We start from the raw sequence: 13,176 nt of genomic DNA on the forward strand, positions 1-13,176 counted from the left end.
AGGAAAAAAAGTTAAGTCAAGCCTGCAAGATACAGCTTTCTCAAGTGTCTACAATGCCAGTATGAAAATAAAAAATTAAGTTACATTGATACATCCAAGTTTTTTATATGCAGTGATGAACACAAACATTAATAGAGATAAAATACTGATGCAAATAACACACCCCAAAATAACATATGCAATTATTTTCCATCATTTACAATACAGTAGTTACAATGACACTTCAAACAGAAAAGCAAAGTAAAAAAATCAAAACCCCAACTTCTATTTCATGTAATTAGACTTATACAGAAATTAGAAGGCTAAATAACAACTAGTTAATCACCTAATTTCACAGCTATCTGAAGTGGCAATCGTTATATAGCAGCTTATCTATGATACATTCAAGATAAATGATACAATTTATTACTTGTCTGTAAGCTAAAACACAGCCTCAGTTTAATACCTTTCCTTAAATTCCACCTCTACACTACAATATACTTGAGGTCTATGCAAAAAGTAGCTACCTTTTATATAGGAAATGGATGATTAAGTCTTTGGTGCTGTAAAAGCAACTTCATTTAAACATCACCACCATCACCACCAAGGGGGAAAAGGGGGGGAGGGGACCCAAGACACACTTCCTAGGAAAAAAAGCATGTAATTTCTGTCCCTGACTGAATGTATTAAATAAGCAACACCACCAACAAGCAAAACAAGTACTACAATGTAAAAATACTATAAAAAATAACCAAAAAACTCAAAAACCCTCTCACATGCATAAATGAAAATTGCACACAAAGAACTCACATCTTTTCAAGCTTCAATAGTAAATATTCTGCTACTATTTATTAAATACTGCATGGTTTGTCCAAGCTAAGATGAAACCACATCATGAATCAATGAGCATTTTGCATTTTCTTTCATTATCTACTCAATGTCATGCCTACTGCACCTCTAAACATTTTATTAAGTCCAATTATACAGCAAACACTTCCAAAATAAACTTAGATTGTATTGCAGTTTCACTTAACAGTATATAAAATGCTGTGCTGTGACAGTTATCAACTATCCATTAGATACTGTATCAATTTTTCTTAAGCACTACTAACTGCTTGCTTTTCTTGAAGCTAGATCATTCTGAAAAAATCAGACAGCAGAATTCAGCTATAGCAAACATGGTGCCCCCTTAATAAGGAAAAAACAGCTACTATCTGAAATCATACCACACAAAACCAAAAATGAACACTACTCTATCAAAAGAAAACTAAAGAGTAGGTCTGAATTTTAAGTGCTGCAGTCCTCAACATTTATAGATAGGTAATAACATTAACAACCTCAAATATTTAAGGCACTATGTGTGGGAACGGTTTACAATGCACCTGAGATTATTAGAACAACATTAAGAGCAAAGTCTAGGCAACGTTTTGCCCATGCAAAAGACACATGCAAATGTAAAGAACAATAGCTCAATTTCTCAGGTTAGGTGACCCAACATTTATATACTAAGACACAGATAATACAATTCACTTGTATGCTGTAATTCTGACATATGTGCATCTGTTGCTCTAAGTCTGTACACAGAATGGCTTCCCAAATGTGGACGTGTCTTGCACTAGTTAGAAGGCAATTTTATAAAAAATAGCAGGAGCAAAACTTGACTTCTGCTCCCATAAGTCACCTGTCTAGAGTTACTACATAAGAAGATAACATGACCAAAGACAAGTTATACCAAATATGCAAAACACATTAAAAGTGAGATTTTTTAAAGCTCAATGTTGTTTAAATTGCACCCAAGTCTACATGATTCAAAAATAATTTTCTTGTGCCATGGCTAATTTTTATTAAATACCATGTTTTTATTTTTAATCATATGTTTGTATCATTGAGCTTCCTCAATATACTTTTTTTTTCACATATATGGATACTGACTGAGTTTTGTTGGACTCAATGGAAATCCAGTATATGCAGGTGATGCTGCAATGTAAGAATGTGGTGGGAAGATTGGTTTGTATTGAGTCTGATGAATGGTTGGGGATGGTAACAGATGGGGATTTATGCCCACTGGGACTTGGTGAACTATGCCACTGGGATGGGAGATATTATAAGTTGGATGCTGTAACATAGGTCTTGAGGTACATGGAGAGGCTAAGAGGTGAGCCACTGGTGCAGCACTACTGAGGGTAGCTGACGATGGGTATGGAAGCAGAGTAGGCTGTCCTCCAAGGTGCGTATTTCCAGCCAGGTGGGCATGTACTGCTGTATGGTTAGAACTTTCATGAGAAAGAGTGAATGGATTACTGGTAACACTAGTAGGGATATAAGCTTGCTGTCTTCGATGCCCAAAATTTCCATTCCACTCTTGATGCCCAGATCCAAAGTGTTGAACTTGGCTCAAGTTCAAATGCTGCTGCTGGAATGCTGATGTCAATTTTTGCTGACGATTACCCACTGTGGAAGCCTGGTTTAATCTTCCAGGGGCAGATCGTCCTTTTATTAATGGCTGGCATGTAGAATCTGTGTTTGCCATATGCTCATCGGCATTTAATCCATTTTCTATTGCCATTGGTGGCACCACAACAGTACAAACAGCTGGCTTGGTTTCTATGTCAGCAGAAGTTGCCATGTCTGTGTTTTGATGAGTGTCCTCCACAAAACTGCTCTCTGCAAATGGACTGTCATGCCCTGAAGAGTCTGATGTTGGAGAGCCATCAACAATATCACAACCACTTTCTTGTTCTTCATCTGACATACTGTTCGGTCTCTTGCAAGGGGATGGGCTGGACTGCCCTGAGGAGCTGGTGCTCAGAGTACTATCAGGACTACTTAATGAACACATCCGATCAATATTCAAAGTGCTCTGACAAGCTTCACAATCTAGATTACCTTTACATTCTCTGAGCGAATGTCTTGGTGAAGTCTCTTCCTCATCAGTGTCACTGCTGATAGTGATCACACTCACTGCAGGACTCCGGGAATCGGCGATGATGATGGTTTGCCGCTGCTTTTCTGAAACTGATGAATCAGAGTCCTGTCTGACAGACGCTTCACAGCAATCTCTTGCCTCTACTTCTGAGTTATGATTGTCCTGTGTTTCTACACAACTTACTTCCTCAACATCTTTTCCATTTATTATCTTTGGAGAAATAAATGCTGAATGTGGGATACTGGTATTCTGCAATGAATTACTCCTGTTCTGACACAGTTTATTTTTCTTGGTAGTGGCAGGCTGAGGCCAGACAACAAGTGCAATGCCCACACTAATTGGCTGAGGGGCTGATAAAGTTATCTGATTTGTTAGAAGAGGCTGTGGCATCACTGAGTTGTAATGATTGCTGTGTGAAATCATTTTCCCCCAGTATCCAAGCCTTTGTGAAGCAGCCACACCCTCAGAAGTTAGTGTAGCAGTAGCAGGAGCCATGGGTGTTACCTGCTGCCAGGCAGGTACCAGCATCTGCTGTGTTCTACCAGACCATGTCTGAGAGAGAACTCCTGGTCGGATCTGTAGAGGCTGCACAGCTGGGGCCTGAGTTACAAGTGGAACTGTATTGTCCACCCTTATTGAATAACTGGTGGGTTTACCCTGTGCTGCAGGAATACCTTGAATAGCTGGGGGACAGATAATCAGTGTCTGCTGAAAAGCATCACCACGACCAAACTGTGCAGTTCCCGCCTGCAGGGTTATCCCGTGGTGTACAACAGAGTGAGCAGACGTGGTTAATGCCTGACTTCTTAATGTTCCAATTTTAGTAAAATTTGCTGTCAGAGTAGCAGTGCCACTTGAAGCAACTGGTCTTAAAAGTGAAGTTTTGTTGTGATGATTTGGGTCACATGAATTTGGGTGGGACTTACAAATATCCATAATATGAAAACAAGACTTCACATGGTTGCTATGAGGAAAATCTAAAAGATGTTTCATATTAACAAAAGGATGGTTCAACGTCTCAACTGGAGTAATTCTTAAATCTGCATCAATCAGCAACATTTTCTTCAATAGGCTAACAAATTCTCTTCTATCCGCTTTCTCAGCCAAAAGATCACTTCCTTCCAAATTTATCACTATGTTCACATGCGCTATATCATCTAGACTGTTTAATATGTACTTTCTGGCTTCTTTAGACTTCATTCCTGTCTCAGCTTCATGTTCTTCCAGTGTCTTTAATCTCCAACCAGAATGAGACATATCTGTTTCTCTGCAAAAAAATCTTGTGGACTTCGTACCCACATTTAATAACTGTTCTCCTGGTAAACCTTGAGTCTGAGAAATATATCGAATCTGATCATACTCCAAGGTTCCCAGATAGAGCGGCCATCCAAGGAATAATTCTGCAATCACACATCCCAATGACCACATGTCTATGGCTTCACAAAATGGCAACCCCAATATTATCTCTGGAGCTCTGTAGTACTGAGATTGTAGATACATTGAACAAACAGTCTTTGAAACATGACTGGCTGACCCAAAGTCTATTACTTTAACCTTGTATGGCTGCCGAACAGGATCCACCAACATAATATTCTCTGGTTTGAGGTCAGCATAAATTAAACCAAGACTTTTCAATTTTTTCAGTGCAGTGGCCACTTGTTGAAGAATGGGCCAAATCACTTTTAGTGGCATAGGACTGAATTTATTTTGTTTCAGAAAGTCATACAAATTTTGTTCCAGCATCTCAAAGACTAAGCAAGTATGGTTATGGTGCTGAAAGCATTCATAAGCTCTTACAAAGTTATATTCATCAGCATTTTCAGTACTGAGCCTTGCTAATATGCTCACTTCTATTTGACCTTGACGTGCATAAGAAGGGTGATTCTTCAAAATTTTAATTGCTACAATTTCATTTGTCCCTCTTTTCCAGCATTTAACTACCTGGTCAAAAGTGCCTTGGCCAAGAAAATCAAGGACTTCATACGTATTTTTCATGGAGCATAAGACTTCATGCTGTACTAATTGATAGTCACCTTCTCCAGTGGTACAATTCTGTTTTGATCCTGTGATCGTTGTCACAACTGTCACCGGATTTCCCATGTTGGTTTGCAACATTGCAGGAAGTATGGACAATTCATCGACAATCTGCATTGCGCTGCTGTGATTATCCAACTCCTCACTCTTGCGCTTCAATCCACATCGCTGGGGGCCTTCTAGGAAATGTAACCTGTTTTGCCACGCCCCAATCTGAGGTGCCTCTGCTCGAGCTTGCTGAGCTTGAGCTGCTATATCCTTTGTAGCACCTGCAGTATTTTTTAAAACAACACTAGTCTGCAATGAAAAGTTCTGTCCTCGGGGGTCTATTAAATGGTATCTTTGACTGAAAAGCACTACCCTTTGTGGGAGGATGAGAATTTCCAAAGTTTCTACCATTCACATAGGTCCGTGGATAGCTTCTTTCCTGGAAAACACAACTGCTTGGCTCTACCTTGAGTTTCTTCACACTACAAAAGGCACTTGACTGAGTTTGATAATTATATGGTGGGTAGACCAAGACTTGTGAGGCCATACCTTCCTAGAGGCCCGCGCTCTCCCCTCTTCGGGCGGCCGCAGCCCTGAGCATGTCCGGGGTGGGTCGTGGGGCCGGGCCGGGAACTGGGAGCCAGGCACTTCAGCAAGCGGCACCACCCAGCCCAGGCTCAGCCCCTCTCCGCGGCCGCTGCCATCTTGTCCTGGCGGCTGAGAGGAAACCGCGAAACACCCTCCCCCGACCGCGGCTGCTTCTGCTGCTCTGGCTGAACGCCGGGCCCGTCTCCCTCATCTTCCTTCCCGGGGATCTGGGGTGGGAACAGCTAGACTGGGGCCAGGGAGAGTGAGAAGCCGGCCGGCCGACCTCCGGCAACTGGGCCTACGAATGGCGCAGGATGCGGGGCCCACGGCGGTTGGGCCCCATTCCTGAAGTCCCCAGGGCTGCGAGAGGAGGAAAAGGAAGACAGCCGGAGAGGCGGCGACAGCGAGGCCCGCAGCTCGGTCTCGGGGCGCCGCGCTGCCGGCAGTAGTCACCAAGGCAGCTGCTGCCGGCCGCCCCAACCTCGGGCCCCTCCTCCGCGCCTGCCGATCTCGGCCGCCACCTCCTGTTGGACCTTTTTGACTCCTAGGAATTCAGAATGTTTCCAACAAGGATTTCAGTTTGCCATAGACTTCAACTATACCATGCAGCTGTGACCCTTCACTTAGTAGATCCACATGCTAATATGAATCAAATAGCAAGGCATAGACGTTCATCACGGGTGCCTTTGAGAGTAATTTTATAGCATAGCCAAGACAACAGCTTTCATTCTGTCCACAAGACGATGAGAGACTGCTTGTGAATTTTATCAGTTTCATTTTATTTATTTTTAACTGACAAGAAAGAATATATATTTATGGTATGCAAGATGTTATACATATGTGAGTATATGTGTATATACACACACATACACGTGTACACACAAAGTGGAATGACTAAATCAAGGTAAGTTAAATTATGTGAATTACTTCACATCCTTTTTTTTTTTAGTAGTGTGAACTTAAAATCTATTCTCAGCAATTTTCAAATCTCCATTATATTTTTCTTATAGTCACCATGGTGATAGCTACCATGAATTTAATTCACTGAAATCTTGTGTCCTTCAACCGACAAATTCCAGATATTTTCACTGCCCTAGTCTCCAGTAGTAACCCTTCACTAGGTATATACCATATGTTTTTATCCACCCATCAACGATAGACACTTAGTTTGATTCCATGTTGTAGCTATTGTGAATAATGCTATAAATAGCAGGAGAATGCAGATAACTCTTTGATATACTGATCTCACACAACTGGAATATATACCTGGGAGGGAGTTACATGATAGTTATACTTTTAATTTTTTCAGGAGCCTCTATACTATTTTCCCTAATATGCGCACTGCCCCCAATCTATATAAGTGTTCTAATTTGCCCAGTTTAACTGGGCTGACATCAAGGCCAAAGAAGGACATTTCCAAACAGGGGTGGTGAGCAGAGATTTGGTCAATGCAGTTTTATGAATGAAATATAAATGAATTGTTAATATGAAAATTTGGAGGCCCTTATTTCACACCCAGAAGAAACAAACACGGTGCACCTGCTTCTGTAATCCTTACATAAGTGAAGGAAGAGCTGTGACTTAGAATTTTGGGGGTTTCTTTGGCTTCTGTCTGTCCCCAAAGAAAACGCACACACACACACACACACACACACACACACACACACCTGTTAAAGCACTTGCTTTCTGCTCCAGAGATGGGTAAGTATGGAATAGAATCCCTGGGTGCCCTCAGACATTGCCTAACAACTAAAAAGTGGCAAACACAGCAGGTCTCCGGGTTCCCAGCAAGGAGGCAATAGTTCATTAAGAAAGCATCTTGTGGACTGGGGCTGTGGCTCAGTGGTAGAGCACTTGCCTTGCACCTGTGAGGCCCTGGGTTCCATCCTCAGCACCACATAAAAATAAATAAATAAAGCTATTGTGCCCAACTACAATAAATTATTCTGTAAAAGAAAGAAAGCATCTTGCACCTGCAGTGATGGCTCTTCTGTGCTCATCTGTGTGTCAGAGGTTGTCCTTGCATGACTCTGTGAGTGTGATGCTGTGGAGAAAGAAAGCATGATGCTTTCCCAAATCCCAGAGAAAGGTTCTGCAATTCCACTGAGTCAGGCCAGTTTTCCAAGGCTTGGTCCCATCAAGACCAAGAGTGCCTCCAGCTTAGAGGTGGAGAGCAGAGATTAGGTCAGTGGATTTTAAAAAAATGAAACAAACCAAAATTTTGGAGATTACAAATCATGCAAAATTTAAACCCCTCCAAAGGGTCATACAACTGTAGTACAGTATGGCATTTGGCTGAGGTAAGGGAAGTCAATGAATTTTAACCATTGCTAACTCTTAGAGTTATTTATTCTCTCCTTTGCAAATTATTAAATTACTATTAGTAGTAGTATTAAATTCTGTAAATTCTATTTTTATACATCTGCTCCTTTGTGTTCCTTAGCTTTTGTGATGGTTTGTATGTGAGGTGTCCCCAAAGCTCATGTGTGAGACAATGCAAGAAGGTTCAGAGGAAAACTGATTGGGTAATGACAGCTTGACCCAAACTGTGAACTAATCCCAACGGGATTAACTGGGTGGTAACTGGAGGCCTGAAGATGTGATTGGAGGAGTGGGCATTGGGGCGCATGCCTTTGGAGTGTATATTTTGTATCTGGTTAGAGGAGTCTCTGCTTCCTGATCCTTATGGGAGCTGCTGCCCTGTACCATACTCTTCCACCATGATGTTCAGCCCCACCTGAAGCCCCAAGGAATGGAGCCAGCTGTGTATGGACTCAGATCTCTGAAATCATGAGCCCCTAAATAAACTCTTCCTTCTTGACAGTTGTTCTGAGCAGGTCTTTCAGTCAGAGCAGTGAAAACAGCTGACTAAGACAGCTTTGGTTTCCAGCTACTCATAGGGAGTTGATTTGTCATTTTTCCTGGTTCATTGGTAAGGCATTTAAAACCATATTTAAAGCATCAGATTTGTCTGGGAACAGCTTTGCTTACATTTGAAGGTGGGATAGTGTGCGTGTTTGCTTGCACAATATAGGTATATTTGGTACTGTTTATTATTACTACTTTGTTAAGTATTTATTATTATATTCTTCACTCTTATCTTTTTTTGCAAACACAAAACATTTTGAAGTTGAAATATTTTTGTTTTCTGTTCTGTTTTCTGTCCCGTCCTGTTATTTTCCTTTTTCCTTCTATAAAGGCAAACACTATCATGAATTTGGTGTTAATCTGGCAATTCTGTATTTTTAAACTTTTACAAGTTCACAAACCCAGGAACAATATTCAGTATTGCCTTGTGTTTTTTAAACCACCATACAAATGTTACCATACTGATATATACTCATGCACATTTTATTCAATGCTATTTTTAAAAACTCTGCTAATAGACCTATAGATCAATGAGTGTAGAGATGTACACATATTGACATACAGCAATCATTTACTTTTAGCTGCAGTATAGTATTCTATCTTATGACTAAGACAGTTATTTAAATTGTATACTTATTAATAGTTCTTTTGCCCTGTTTTTCTGCCTTTAGTTATGATTTTGGTTTAAATATCTCATTCATTGGTATTACAATGCTGGATTTTTTTCCTTTAAATCTTTTCTGACTAACTATGGATAATGAACTTTATCTGTATGTACTACTGTGTGTGCTGATATGCTTAGCTTAATGTTTTATATTAACTATGTACCCTCACATTTTCTTATTTCTATTGATTTTATTGCATTTTCTAAATTTTTTATTTTCCCTTGGTGGATTTGAAATTATATTCTATTTATATTCTTTTGGTGGTTACCCTCAAATTTGTAACTAAAACTTAATTTAACCAAATTTAAGAAAGTCTAAAATTAACCATTTTCTTTATCTTCATCACAAAGGCCTTAGAATTATTTCACTCCATGCTTTTATTTTCCATGTTATTTTGTCTAGATTTTGGTCAAATTTGATTTTTAAATAAGCCATTTTAGCAACTGTTTTTATAATTCCTTATAAAAAATTACAAACATCACAAATGAATAAGCTACCTTGAAGAAAAAGTCATTGAATACACAAATGGAAATTTTTTTACATTCAAAATGATAATAAATTAATCTTAAAGAGAGTAAATATATTCAAAGTATTAAAAATAAAAGAAATAATAAAAGACATTAGGGAAAAACAGAAGAGTATGAACAAGTCATTTAATGTTGATAGTCATTAAAATAAAATGATTACATAGATGGGTGGAACAGCAGACCAGATCCTGCTAAAGAAATTGCAAATAAATTGGAAAATAGATCTGAGAAAGTCATTCAAAATACAACAAAGAGATTTTAGAAGATATGAAGGATGATGCACTCACCAATTCCAATACATTTATAAATGCAGAATTTTATCATGCTTTTATTTCATTATTTGAGATTAACATGTAATTTTTCCCTTTCATTCCAAAGTGGTGAATCACATTGGTTGATTTTTGAATATTTAATCGAACTTGCATTCCTAAAATAAACTCAACTACAGTGTTAAGTATTAGACTTTGTATATAATTTTATTAGATTTGCTAGTATTTTGTTTAGAAGTTTCATGTGTTTATTTATAAAAATTAGCCTGCAATTTTTTTGTGATTTCATTTTTTTGTAATGTCTCCTTTTGAAACTGTTGTAAAGATTATATTGGTCTCATAAAATAAGTTGAGAAGCATTTCCTCTTTCTTTATTCTTCCTTAGAATTTTTATAATGTTACTATTATTTTTTAAATCATTGTAATTATTGACCCTTACTGCCATCTGAACTTGAGGGTCTTTTGTGGGGAAAATTACACATTCAATTTCTTGAAAAGATATAAAAATTACTTATATGTTTTAATTATTTGTGTCAATTTTGATAATTTTTATGTGCACATTTCTTCTGAATTTTCAAATTTATTAGAATAAAATCATTGATGATACTCTCTAAGGATTTATTTGAGGACTGGGGCAATGAGAGAGTGCTTGCCTTTGAGGAGAAAGGCCCTGTGTTCTCCTTATCCTGCCAGAATGGGAAGGAGGGAGGGAGGGAGGAAGTGAGCAAGGAGGAAAGAGATATGGATAAATCTACAGGTTGATATCAATGTTCCCTTATTGCCCAATATCAGTGATTTATTCTTCTCTTATTCTTTCTCAGACTCTCTAAGAATTTATTGCTTCTCTTGGTCTAATTGAAGTACCTACTTTTAACTTCACAAATGTTCTCCATTATACCTTTTTCCCCTACAATATTAATTTTCAACTCTTCCCTTTATTGTTTTCTTTCTTCAATTTTCTTAGTGTTCAATCTGCAGAATTTTGAGATTTTTGAAATGGATATTTGGATCACAGTTTTTTAGTCCTTTTCTCCTACTATATCTCAAGACTATAAAATCCTCATTAAGTACTCACTTAACTGCATTCTGTAAGTTGGGTATATGGAATTTTCACTGTCATGTAGTTCACAATGTTTCTAATTTACATCTTAATTTCTTCCTTGACCAATGGTTAATGGAACTGAACAGCTTAATTTCCAAGCATTCATTTTTTTTTATTGAAGCTTAGCTTAATTCCATTTGAATTCTAGCTTAATGACTTAATTGACTAGTGTCAATACTTTAGAAACTTGTTTATGACTCAGCCTATGGTCTCATTAACATTGTGGGTAAGTTCACCTATGAGTTTGGAAGAACATACAATCTGCCACTATTGACTTCAGTGTTCTGCGTTTGTCAGTTGGGTCAAGTGTTTTCCAGGTATCTATTTTTTTTATTTTTTTTTATTTGTCAATGGACTTTTATTTTATTTATTTGTATGTGGTGCTGAGAATCAAACCCAGTGCCTCATAGATGCTAGGCAAGTGCTCTACCACTGAGCCACAACCCCAGCCCCAAGATATCCATCTTTTTAACAAATTTCTGTTTTTCTTTTCTTGCCTCATATGGAGATAGGTATATTAAATATCCTTTATGATTGTATATTTTTCCTTTTGGTTTATCCAATTTCTGAGGTTTATTTTTGGAAGCCTCATTAATAGATACATATAAAGTTAAAATATATTTTCCTATAACATTGATTTTACTGTCCTTACTAAATATTCTTCTTCATCTCTAACATACTTCTTATTTTTAAGGCTATGTTATGGGATGCTAATATCTTTTCGCTACTGCTTGCATGAAGTGTTCTTTTCATTTATTTGCTCTTCACTTCTCTTTGACTCTCCTAGCAGCCTACAGTGGCAGAGCACTTAAGGCCTTTGTATTGGTATAGTCAGACTATTTGTTTTTAATAAAATTATTAATATATAGTACTGTGTTGCTTAAACACAGGGGTGTCTTCTGAGAAGTGCAACATTAGGTGATTCATCATTGTGCAAACATCCATGCACGTACTTACACAAATCTAGATGGCATGGGTAGATCATTTGATGTGGGCTCGTGATGCAATCAAGATGAGCTGTGTGAGGCAGTGTGTTGAGCACAGCATACCATCTTACAGTAAGCTTTTATATTGTTTATAAGTAGGTGTATACTCCAAGAAACAATGAAAAGCACATGACATGTTAGATATGAAAACCAGTATGGTAGTAACAATTATTAAGTACATGTACTATACATAATCAGATTGTACTTTTATAAAGTGGGCAGTGAGTTCATTTGCAGTGAGTTCATTTACAGTGAGTTTGTGTGTGCTGGGGGAGGCAGTTCCTGTGCTTTCCTGCAGAGTGGGCAGTGGATTCCTAAAATACAAAGGCACGTGTCACACAAGAGAGGTATATAGTGACTTAGAGCATAGAAGTAGTAGGTTTGTGATCTACAGAGTATTTAAAATAATATATTATTTCATTTTTTTAAAATCAAGTTTCTCAACTCTACTATTTAAATCCTTGTTTGAGGTGATAAATAGCAAGATAAAAATAGTAGGAAAAGATAATTGGAGGTAATGAGAGTACAAAGGGTCTTGAAGGCAACCTTGCCTTTTACACTTAGTTACATACACACTATCTCAGTGCCTCCCTTTGAGGCAGACAAAAAAAAAAGTCTCCAAAATTTTGTTACCATTATTTATTGTGTGGAAACACTTGATAAAAGACAGATGGAAGTATATTTAACAAGAAAAATAGGAAAAAAGGAGGGTAAAAATATGTACTTAACCTAACAGGTTAATTAGAAATGCAACTACAACCAGCCTGGCTATTTACTCATGAGCTAGCATTTTAGGACAAGTGGAGAACAGGGAGAGGAAGGGAGGGGTCTGCTTTGAAAATTAGAAATTTGTGGCAGGATTTGGGGGAGGAAAGCAGGTAGAGAAGTAGCCTGTGTTGGGCTCCAGATTTATGGGAGCAATAAGCCAAGGAAGGTTATCCAGAGTGACTCACCCACTGGATATGCCATAAATAAGCAGTAAAGTCAGCCCAAGACCGCACAGTGTTCAAACCAGCCAAACCTACTCAGGCCAAAAGCATTTTATAATTGTCTTGTAAGATTCTGTCTTACTTCTGCCAAGCCTATAAACAGAGATCCAGGATCCAAAACTTGGGGATCTTGAGGTTTATTTTTGGAAGTCTCATTAATAGATACATACAAAGTTAAAATATGTCTCCCTATAACATTGATTTTACTGTCCTTACTAAATATCCTTCTTTATCTCTAACATGCCAGCCTGGGAT

At 38.2% G+C, this 13,176-nt stretch overlaps 1 pseudogene; it reads right to left on the reverse strand.

Moving 5' to 3' along the window:
* Nucleotides 1–1,773: 1,773 nt before the first annotated feature.
* Nucleotides 1,774–5,474, reverse strand: LOC143390096 (homeodomain-interacting protein kinase 3 pseudogene; annotated as a pseudogene).
* Between the last annotated feature and the right edge of the window lie 7,702 nt (nt 5,475–13,176).

Source organism: Callospermophilus lateralis, unplaced genomic scaffold, assembly GCF_048772815.1.
Source record: "Callospermophilus lateralis isolate mCalLat2 unplaced genomic scaffold, mCalLat2.hap1 Scaffold_89, whole genome shotgun sequence".
In the NCBI taxonomy this organism is placed as follows: Eukaryota; Metazoa; Chordata; class Mammalia; order Rodentia; family Sciuridae; genus Callospermophilus; species Callospermophilus lateralis.